General features: G+C 43.1%; 1 long non-coding RNA gene across 1 annotated transcript; it reads right to left on the reverse strand.

Annotated features, from left to right (window-relative positions):
• Window positions 1-971: 971 nt before the first annotated feature.
• Window positions 972-8,636, reverse strand: LOC119021573. Its single transcript, XR_005075648.1, has 3 exons — window positions 8,384-8,636; window positions 7,608-7,722; window positions 972-1,407 (listed from the first exon to the last, which is right to left on the reverse strand). It is a non-coding gene; the product is annotated as an uncharacterized LOC119021573 (long non-coding RNA).
• Between the last annotated feature and the right edge of the window lie 134 nt (window positions 8,637-8,770).

Raw genomic sequence — 8,770 nt, forward strand, 5'->3', positions numbered from 1 at the left:
GAAAAGTGGGGATAAAGAATTAAACCCATATTTATTTTTCCAGAGCTGATGATGATGACAGTATTAAAGGAGTGAGCCTCTTCTCTTCCCTCTCATCTCTGTTAAGAGTTGCACATGTGCAGTATTGATCTAGCACCAGCTTAAATGGTGCTAGATCAATACTAGCTTAAATGGTGGCTGGTAGATATGTTGATGAGCTGAAAGCAAGCAAATACTTTAGTTGTCCTGGAATGATGGTTGCATTGCATCTCCTCATCCTGATTGGTTGACTTGAGTAAAGATTAAACACGATGATAGAAAAAAAAACTCTAGTGTTTTATAACTGCAGATGCATAAAACAATTTGTATCGGGGGCAAGTGAACTTTGGAAAAGTAGATTTCTAAACAAAAAGAACAAAAAAAAACCCATTATTACTGAACCCTGTTAAGAGCTCATTAGTAAATGTTAGCATGCTAACATGCTAAACTGTGGTCATGGTAAACATCCCATCTACTGAATACCAGCATGATGTTATTAGCTCAGAGCTAACTATGCCCAGGAGCAGCCCCACACAGCTGCTAGCATGGCTGAAGACTCTCAGTTGTGTTATATTTATTGTGTTAAAAAGCTCCTAAATTGCACAGTCAGCTCCTTTAATCAATCAGAAATTATTGATGAAATTGAAAGAGTTTAACGGGTTAATTCCATTTTAAGCTAAAATGTTAAACATTCTCTTGTTGTAGCTTCACAAATGTGAAAGTTCGCTGCTTTCCCTCCTGAAAACGTCACATTAAAATAACATTTTAGCACGTGAAAAGAAAATAATGTCATGTGAGGACATTTGTACAATTGATTTGCTTTTGTCACATACGCATTAAACTTTCCATGGAAGAAAGTAAGATTTACACATGTTAATTACATGCTTTAACATGTGACAATATGCTTTTTCCCCCTATATGCTTGTCTTACATTATAGTAAAGTGGAGGTCTGTGGTGTTTAGACTGTTGGCTCTAGGAAACTGTGAAGGACATTTTCAGCTTGACAGATTGAATATTTGATCGATTTACTGAGAAAACAGCTGACAGGATCCTCAACAATGAAAATAATGATTCGTTGGGTGACCTCTACTTCCTCTCAGTGGTTTGATTTCTCTCTTTCATGTTCCCCGGCTATCACCTGCAGTCATTAACACCTGCCTCCTTACTTTCATTGTCTCCCTCATGTCTCCTCTCCACCACCCCTTTCATCTCTCCATCTTCCATTGTCCTCTTATTTGAACTTCATCCTCCCTTTTCCTCTGCTTGCCCTCCTCTCCTCTTCCTCCTCCTCCTTCTCCTGTCTCCATCCTCCTCCTCTTCTCTCCCTCCCTGGCTGTGTCCTCTCTCCCTCTGCTCTGTTGTGATCGTACCTCCACCCGGGCACCTGACTGCAGATAATCACCGGAGAAGAAAGAAAGAAAGAAAAAAAAAGCTCAGTTTTTATCTGCAGCCACAGCTGCAATTCATTGTAGAATAGTGAATGAAGGGGAGAGATTAATAGCACCCCCCACACTCTCTCTCTCCCCTTCTTCTCTTTTTTTCCCTCTTTCCTCCACTTTCTGTCAATGCCGCCTGCTACAGCTGGTGCTTTCTGAAGGGTGAAAAGACCCCGATCCATTCGAATGTCCCATTTTGAATTTGCTGAGCAGCATCTGTAAATTATAGGCTGTTTCAGGAGAAGACGATCGTGGCGAGGATGAAGTCACATGCAGGCTCAGAAAGTGTCCCCTTCCTTTGATTCAGCCTTTTACATTTATATGGTTTTAAGATTATTTCTGAAACTGTTTGTTTACACACATTAATTAAACTGCCGCATATTTAAAGCCAGTTTACAGGAAGGTGAGAGAAGCGAGGTGCTGTCAGAAAAAGAGACGCTTTGCTCTCGCAATTACAAAAAGGACAATTTTGACTCGAGGGCAGCGCAGCTCACAGCGTGAGTTAAATGGTGGTTTGCAGGCTTCTGTGTAAACGGCACACGAGCAGGTTGAACAAAAACACTTTGCTTTGGCCCAGATAAGAGAGCGGGAGACACAACTGGTCAGGGCTGTAACCTGGGCTGACTTCCTGTCCCTCTCTGCAAACATCAACCAGGAAGAAATTCTGTGTCTTTTTGATTTCTTCTCCATCTGATGTCATCAATTTAAGGAAACTTTAACATTCAAATCAGCTCAGCTGAAATGTTTAGCCAAATTTAGCTTTCAGTTCTACAACATCTCATCACTGTCCTGGGAAAAAATGTTTCTCTCCAAAATGTTTCATTGGTTTTTAAAACATTGCTGGATTTGAGTTCCATGAAAATGCATTTTTCATATAATTCACTTGGTTTTTCAGTCACTCTGAACACTTAATCATGATTTTTCTGATATTCCTGCTGGAAGAATGTTTTGCTGCGTCAAAGGATAAATTCACCCTGAAATAAAAAATGTCTACTTGAGTTGTTCTGGAGAATGCTTTGATGCTGTTTCACTGTGAAGCTCCAGAAATTTCATTTAATTTTTTTGATGAACTTATCCTTTAAAACCAGCTTCACAGTTATTTCATAATTTCAACACACGTTAAGCTGATACCTGTCAAAGACTCACAGTTGTTGATCTAATTAGTGAAATCAGAGTGCAAGTAAGTCCTGGCCCAACAGATTACAGTGTGGCTGCTGATATCTGCAGGCAGAAAGGAAAACACCAGCTTGACTAACTGATGTGAACTGATGACACAACTGTTGTGACTTTTCTCCGCTGCTGACTGAATGTGAACATCAGACGGCTGAATCTTTGCCCGCGAGGATCAGTTCGTCTGGCTTGCAACATTTCTGCGCCACTCAACAAAAGAGTCACAGGAACTAGGAAGATGTGCGTTCAGTTTTAGATTGAATCTTACATTTTACAGACAAATGTTCAGTAGTTTGTCCTTAAAAGAGATTTTTGTGTGTACAGGTTAAACTCTTGAAATGTTTCAATGCGCCCAGAGTCTTAAATGTATCTGAAAGGAAAACTGCAGTTTTTTTTTCATGCATCTCATCACAAAAAGCATTTCCAAAAAGAAAGTAAAGCACTATAGAATAAACTAAATAATATGTATGACTGATGATAACATATTTGTTATCAAGAAGCTGGTTCAGTTTTAGAGGAAAAACATGTTCAACAATTCCACAAAAAACTCACTAAAAAAAAGGAATTTCAACCAAAAATGTGACATCTGAGATGATTTAAGTGTATCAGCTCATCATCTCCAGTGTACTGCTGCGTTAGATCATCTGAGATCCGTCCTGTTCTCGAACACTCTCACATTATGTCCGCCTCGTGGAGTGGCATGGCTCTCCACTCCGCTGTGTGAAGGGGTGTCTGGGGACGTGGACGCGGGTCGCAGGCAGCGCCGCATCAGGGCATCGAGCTCCAGCCGAGTGGGAATTCATGTTGATTTTCACGCTTGGCTAAACCTGTTTTGCCAGCTGCCATTTATGCTCAGACATTCATTCTGTATGAGTGACTGTGTGTGTGTGTGTGTGTGTGTGTGTGTGTGTGTGTGTGTGTGTGTGTGTGTGTGTGTGTGTGTGTGTCCTATTTTGGCCAGCATAATTTCACATCCGGCCTAAAATAGAAACAGTGTCATCACAGCAAAGCACGATCACCAGAGCCTCTTAAATGAAATAAAACTCAATTTCTAAGGTTTAAAAACTGCAAAATGTAAACACAAGCACAGGAGCCGCAGCATTTTCTTCTTTCCTGCCACTTCAGAAGCAGAGCTGAGAGCTTTTTCTTCCCCGTCCAACGTAATTCAGCTTGGCCTCTAATTCATATTATTACTGAAATTGCCTCAAATTTGTTGCCATGGTTATTTTTCTTCTCTCTTTTTTGTTAAAGCTTTGTGCCTCCTCAGCGGCCGATGATTAGAGCCGACAGAGGCTAGAAAGAGTCTGGGTGTGGGGAGACAGTGTGTGTGTGTGTGTGTGTGTGTGTGTGTGTGTGTGTGTGTGTGTGTGTGTCAATAGGGGGACAGATAGGCTGCAAGGCAGTGACCTGGTAATAGTGAATGTATTCACAGGCCATATTCCAAGATAGTTGCCATGGTCACGATAATTGGGAGGCAGAGCAGTTTGTGTGTGTGTGTGTGTGTGTGTGTGTGTGTGTGTGTGTGTGTGTGTGTGTGTGTGTGTGTGTGTGATGGTGTCTCCAGCCTGTAGACAGACAGGAAGAGAGAGAGAGAGAGGATGATTGACACTGAGAGAAGGAGGCTTGAGGCAACACTGCAGACTAGCAGCAGGAAGCGGTACTGCACCGCCAGCTGCTGTCGAGAGCTCACGCTTCATAAAAGGCCCATCATGCAATGGATGGACAAAATAGTGGGAACACCTCGCTGCATTGTGACGCAATACATCGCAACAAGAGCTCGAGCTGTACTCTCAGTAAGACTGAAGTTTTGGTAAGAGCCTGGCTCACCGACCTCGCCAGCACGATTTGATACGCAATCTTTTTTTATCCGTTTTTAGATGAACTTCACAAATATGTGTCAAGTTAAGTTCCCTGTTGTGAATCTCCATTTTCCATCAGCTTGGGGGTGAGTAGATACTGACAGAATTTTCATTTTTGGGTGAACTGATCCTTTAAGCTGAAGATTATATGTGAGATTCATATTCATAGATTTTGCGGTAAATGTGAAAAACACCCAGGTTAAAGGGGCATCTTTTAAATGTACTGTAATGAACAGTAGAACTAGTTGTAGTAGACGTAGTAGTGGTGGTGTATTTATTTTGGAGGACTTGTGAGAGATATTCAGTATGTGTCAAGCTCCAAACACTGGATTCTGCCTTATATCATTATTATTTTTAGATAATCTTTAATAGTAAAACATATCTTACTATGAAAATAAATCCAGTGTGTGCTGTGTGTAACCGTGTCACGTCACAGTCTGTCTGCAGCTGAGTGAAGCACTCTGTCCCGTCTCTGTGTCACAGCACAGCAGCAGCATCATCATCCTCTGACACACTGAGATCACAGGGGTGTCCCCCACACTCACTGCAACACACACACACACGCAGACACACACACACACACACACACACACACTTGTGTTTGGTCTGCTGACCTCCGGCGTCCCGCTGTCATCATTACTACTGTCTCCCCTCATCTCTCTCTCTCTCTCTCTCTCTCTCTCTCCTCCTTCCTCGTTCTGTGGTCAGGAAAAGCCCCCTGGAGGGTGGAGTGGTGCATCGTGGGTGTCTCGCTACACTACGCGTGGTGTAAAGTCAAAGGAACCAGCAGAAGGGACAATGCGGTGGTGACGTGGTCGTGTCGGTGGGCGTGTGCTGAGTTCGTGGTCCTTCATTGGTTGTTGGATCTGCGCCTGCACGCTCATGATTCTGGTGCAAAGGAGCCTCCAGATGTCTGAAGGACAGAGAGGCGTGTTCAGCCTTCCTTCTTCTTCTTTTTCTTCTTCCTCTTCTTCTTCTTCTTCTTCTACTATGACTCCACTCTACTTTTTCCTCTTCATCCTTTCCTCATCTGGGCTCCCATCCCTTCTTCCTCTTACTTTTTCTCTTTGTTTGTCTTCCTCCTCTCCCATTCTCTCTTTCCTAACCTTACTCTTCCTCTGCATCTTTGTTTCGATGTTTGTTTTTTCTGTCCTCGTTTCCCATATTATCCTTTCTTTGTCTTCTTTTCACTGTTCGTTCACCTACTACCTACTGTTTTCCCTCATTTTTTCTCCCAGATTCTTTCTTTCTTTCCCCTCGCCCTTTCTCTGTCTCTTCTCCTTTCATGTCCTCCTCTCATCCTCTATTGTCAACTTTTCCTTCCCTCTTTAAATATCCCTCTTTTCTTCTGCTTTTTTCTTCCTTCTCTCCTCACCTCTGCTCCTTACTCCTCGCTCTTCTTTGGTCCTATACTTCCTCTCCTCTCCTCTTCTCTCCTCTCCTCTTCTCCTCAGATGTGAAGGACACAAAGGTCAACTTTGCGGTGACAGATGAAGACATTGTTGTAGCAAACATGAAAACAAATGTCAGCTTATATAATGTTGTACAGTATTTGGATCAAACGGGGGTGTGTTTGATGTGTGTGTTGGTGTTGGGGGGGGGTGCTGGTGGCAGCTCTGATGACAGTGACGCACGGCGGGGGAGTCATGAGTCATGTCGAGGAAGCCCTCCTCCCTCCCTCAGCGGGGTTTTTTGATGCTCTGGGCCAAAAAGCTCCCTATTGTCACTGTTGTGTAGCGATAAGGTTTATGTGGCGCTCAGTAGCAGCTGTCAGCATGTGTACACACACACACACACACACACACACACACGTTTCCTTCTTCTTCTGTGAAGTACAAATGCATACAGTCAGATGTGTTCAGTGTGCTACATGCTGTCAGTCTAAGGTGTCACCGTTTGTCTGTGTGTGTGTGTGTGTGTGTGTGTGTGGGCAGTGACCCAGGGGATGGCATGTCTATCGAGGTGAGTGGAGAACTGCCGCCAGTGTTGTGTGTGTGTGTGTGTGTGTGTGTTTGTCACGAACATCATCAGCTGCCACAAACACAAAAGCCACTGCGGCAGTAAACACAATTTCTTCTGCTACAACCCCGAGGCTGAGAAAAAAAAAAAAAAGGCAGTAAAAGGTTACCAGACGAGTCGTCGTTATAATGTTGTGGGAAAAAAAGGAATATTACAAATGTGTGCTTTTCCTTTAACCTCCGAGCAGTTGATCCATTTGATCATTCAATCTATGTTTGGTTTTGCCACACATGTAATCATTTATTTTTCCTCTGGCAACGTTTCACATTTCCCTCGAAGCTCTGACATGGCTGAGGTGGACAAGGGTGACACTACAGATGTTTCCGAGGGGGGCCAAAAGGTGGACTGACGCTTCTTCAGATGAGCACATGAAATAATATTGTTTCACACTGAAATAATATTGTTTCACACTGTTGGGTCTTTTTCTCACACTGGTTAGCCTCACACACCGCATATCTGCTAACATATTCATAATAACAGCAGTGGAGGCATTCATTTTCATTTTCTTTTACCAGTTTTAATGCCACGTTCACCTCAGATTGTTTAATCTGTAATTACGAAAGTAGTTAAAATAGTTCATGAGTAAAGTTGAGTAAATGGTTTAAAGGGGTGAACAGAAAAGTAAAGCCTTGCAGTGTGATATAAACCCTTCACAAACTGATGAATCACCTTGAACAAACTTTATAGTTCTTCGGTTTGTGTGCTCGGGTGCGAAAGTCACGTTAATTTCAAGTGGACCTCAACACCGACTCTGTGTGAGAAGCTACAAAATTTGTTACACTTTGTTGCTGACTCACTGCAGCTAACTTCCATCGTCGCTAACTGTGTTAGCATTAGCTTGCTTGTGAAATTGCTTCAGCTAATGCTAAAACTACTGCAGCAGTTCACAGCACACCGCAGGAGTCAGATTACCTCCGTCAGCAGGTGTAGTTTTATGATGAAGGCAAGCAACTGTGCACTAATTTTATTTATTTCAATCGATATCAAATTTAAATTATGAATTTATTTGATCAACTGTTTGGACTTAAAGTAAAAGAAATAAGAAGCCTGGACCCAAAGCTCCCCCCCCCTTCATTCCATATTTCTATTAATTATGCACCTAACCTGATCGTTGATGAATTCTTCTCTTTGTTTCCTCTTTCTCTCAAAATCTTTCGCTGGTTTGATTGTGAGTTTCAGGGCTCCACAAGCCTCATCTCCTCATCACGATATTATTTTTCTAGTTTTCAAAAAAAAAAAAGAAAGAAAGAAAGACAGAAAGAAAGAAAGAAAGAAAGAAAGAAAGAAAGAAAGAAAGAAAAATGTAACGTAATATCTTCCCAGCCTGAGAAATACAGTATGCTGTGAATGGCTGAAAAGGATTTCCTACTCCCATCAGCCTGAGTGAATCAGGTTATCTGCCACCGGAAGCAGCCTCCTTTAAGCATATTTGCACTGATGGATATTGAAAGATAAAGACGGGCCCTTTTTCATGCAATCACTTTATCTTTAATTATGTGCTTTATTAATGCCACTTTTTATATGGTAATGTGATTATATTAACACGGCATCCATATTGTAAAGCTTTATTTAAAGCAGCCGGGGCTTTTAATTCGTCTCCATTTCCTTCATAAAAAAAAAAAAAATAAAACAGGGGACGGAGTGTCTATTTAAATATCTTTGATGTCCCTTACAGTGTGTCTTCCTCCCTGATGCAGATCCACAATCAGCTCGCCGCCTGTCTGTCGGGCTTTCTCCTGCTGGAGAGATAGCGCTCTCTTCATTACGCGCTTCATTAATTTAAATGCTAATTGATTCTGCGGAGGGGGGGCCTTTCAGACCGATGGGGGCCGAGGCCTGTCTTCTCCCATTGATTGTGTGTGAGTGTGTGTTTCGTGCACCTGCTGGATCCTGCGGTGACACGTCCTGACAGAACAGCCTCTCCTGCCTGTCTGTCTGGGCCTCAAGTGTGGCACTGATACAGTTTGAGTGCTCCGAGCCAGGGAGACAAGTGCCGCACCGCAGAGGAAACAAACCAGGCTCAGAGGTTTCAGACTCGGGATAGGAGGCGAAAATCACAAGCAGAAAGCCATGCGAATAAAGGCGGCTGGCACGCTGTATGTAACTGCGTGGATGAAACAGGAGGATGCAGGATGGAGGGTTGGGGGGTTGGGGGGGGCAGTTAAATGATCCGTGCTCGGTTGCTAGGAGACACCGGGGCTGGATGGTAGAGATAAACGCTGGGATCCACCCCTGGCGGCGAGGAGAGGGTGGGAAAGGAGTGAGGA

Source organism: Acanthopagrus latus, chromosome 6, assembly GCF_904848185.1.
Source record: "Acanthopagrus latus isolate v.2019 chromosome 6, fAcaLat1.1, whole genome shotgun sequence".
Taxonomy (NCBI): Eukaryota; Metazoa; Chordata; class Actinopteri; order Spariformes; family Sparidae; genus Acanthopagrus; species Acanthopagrus latus.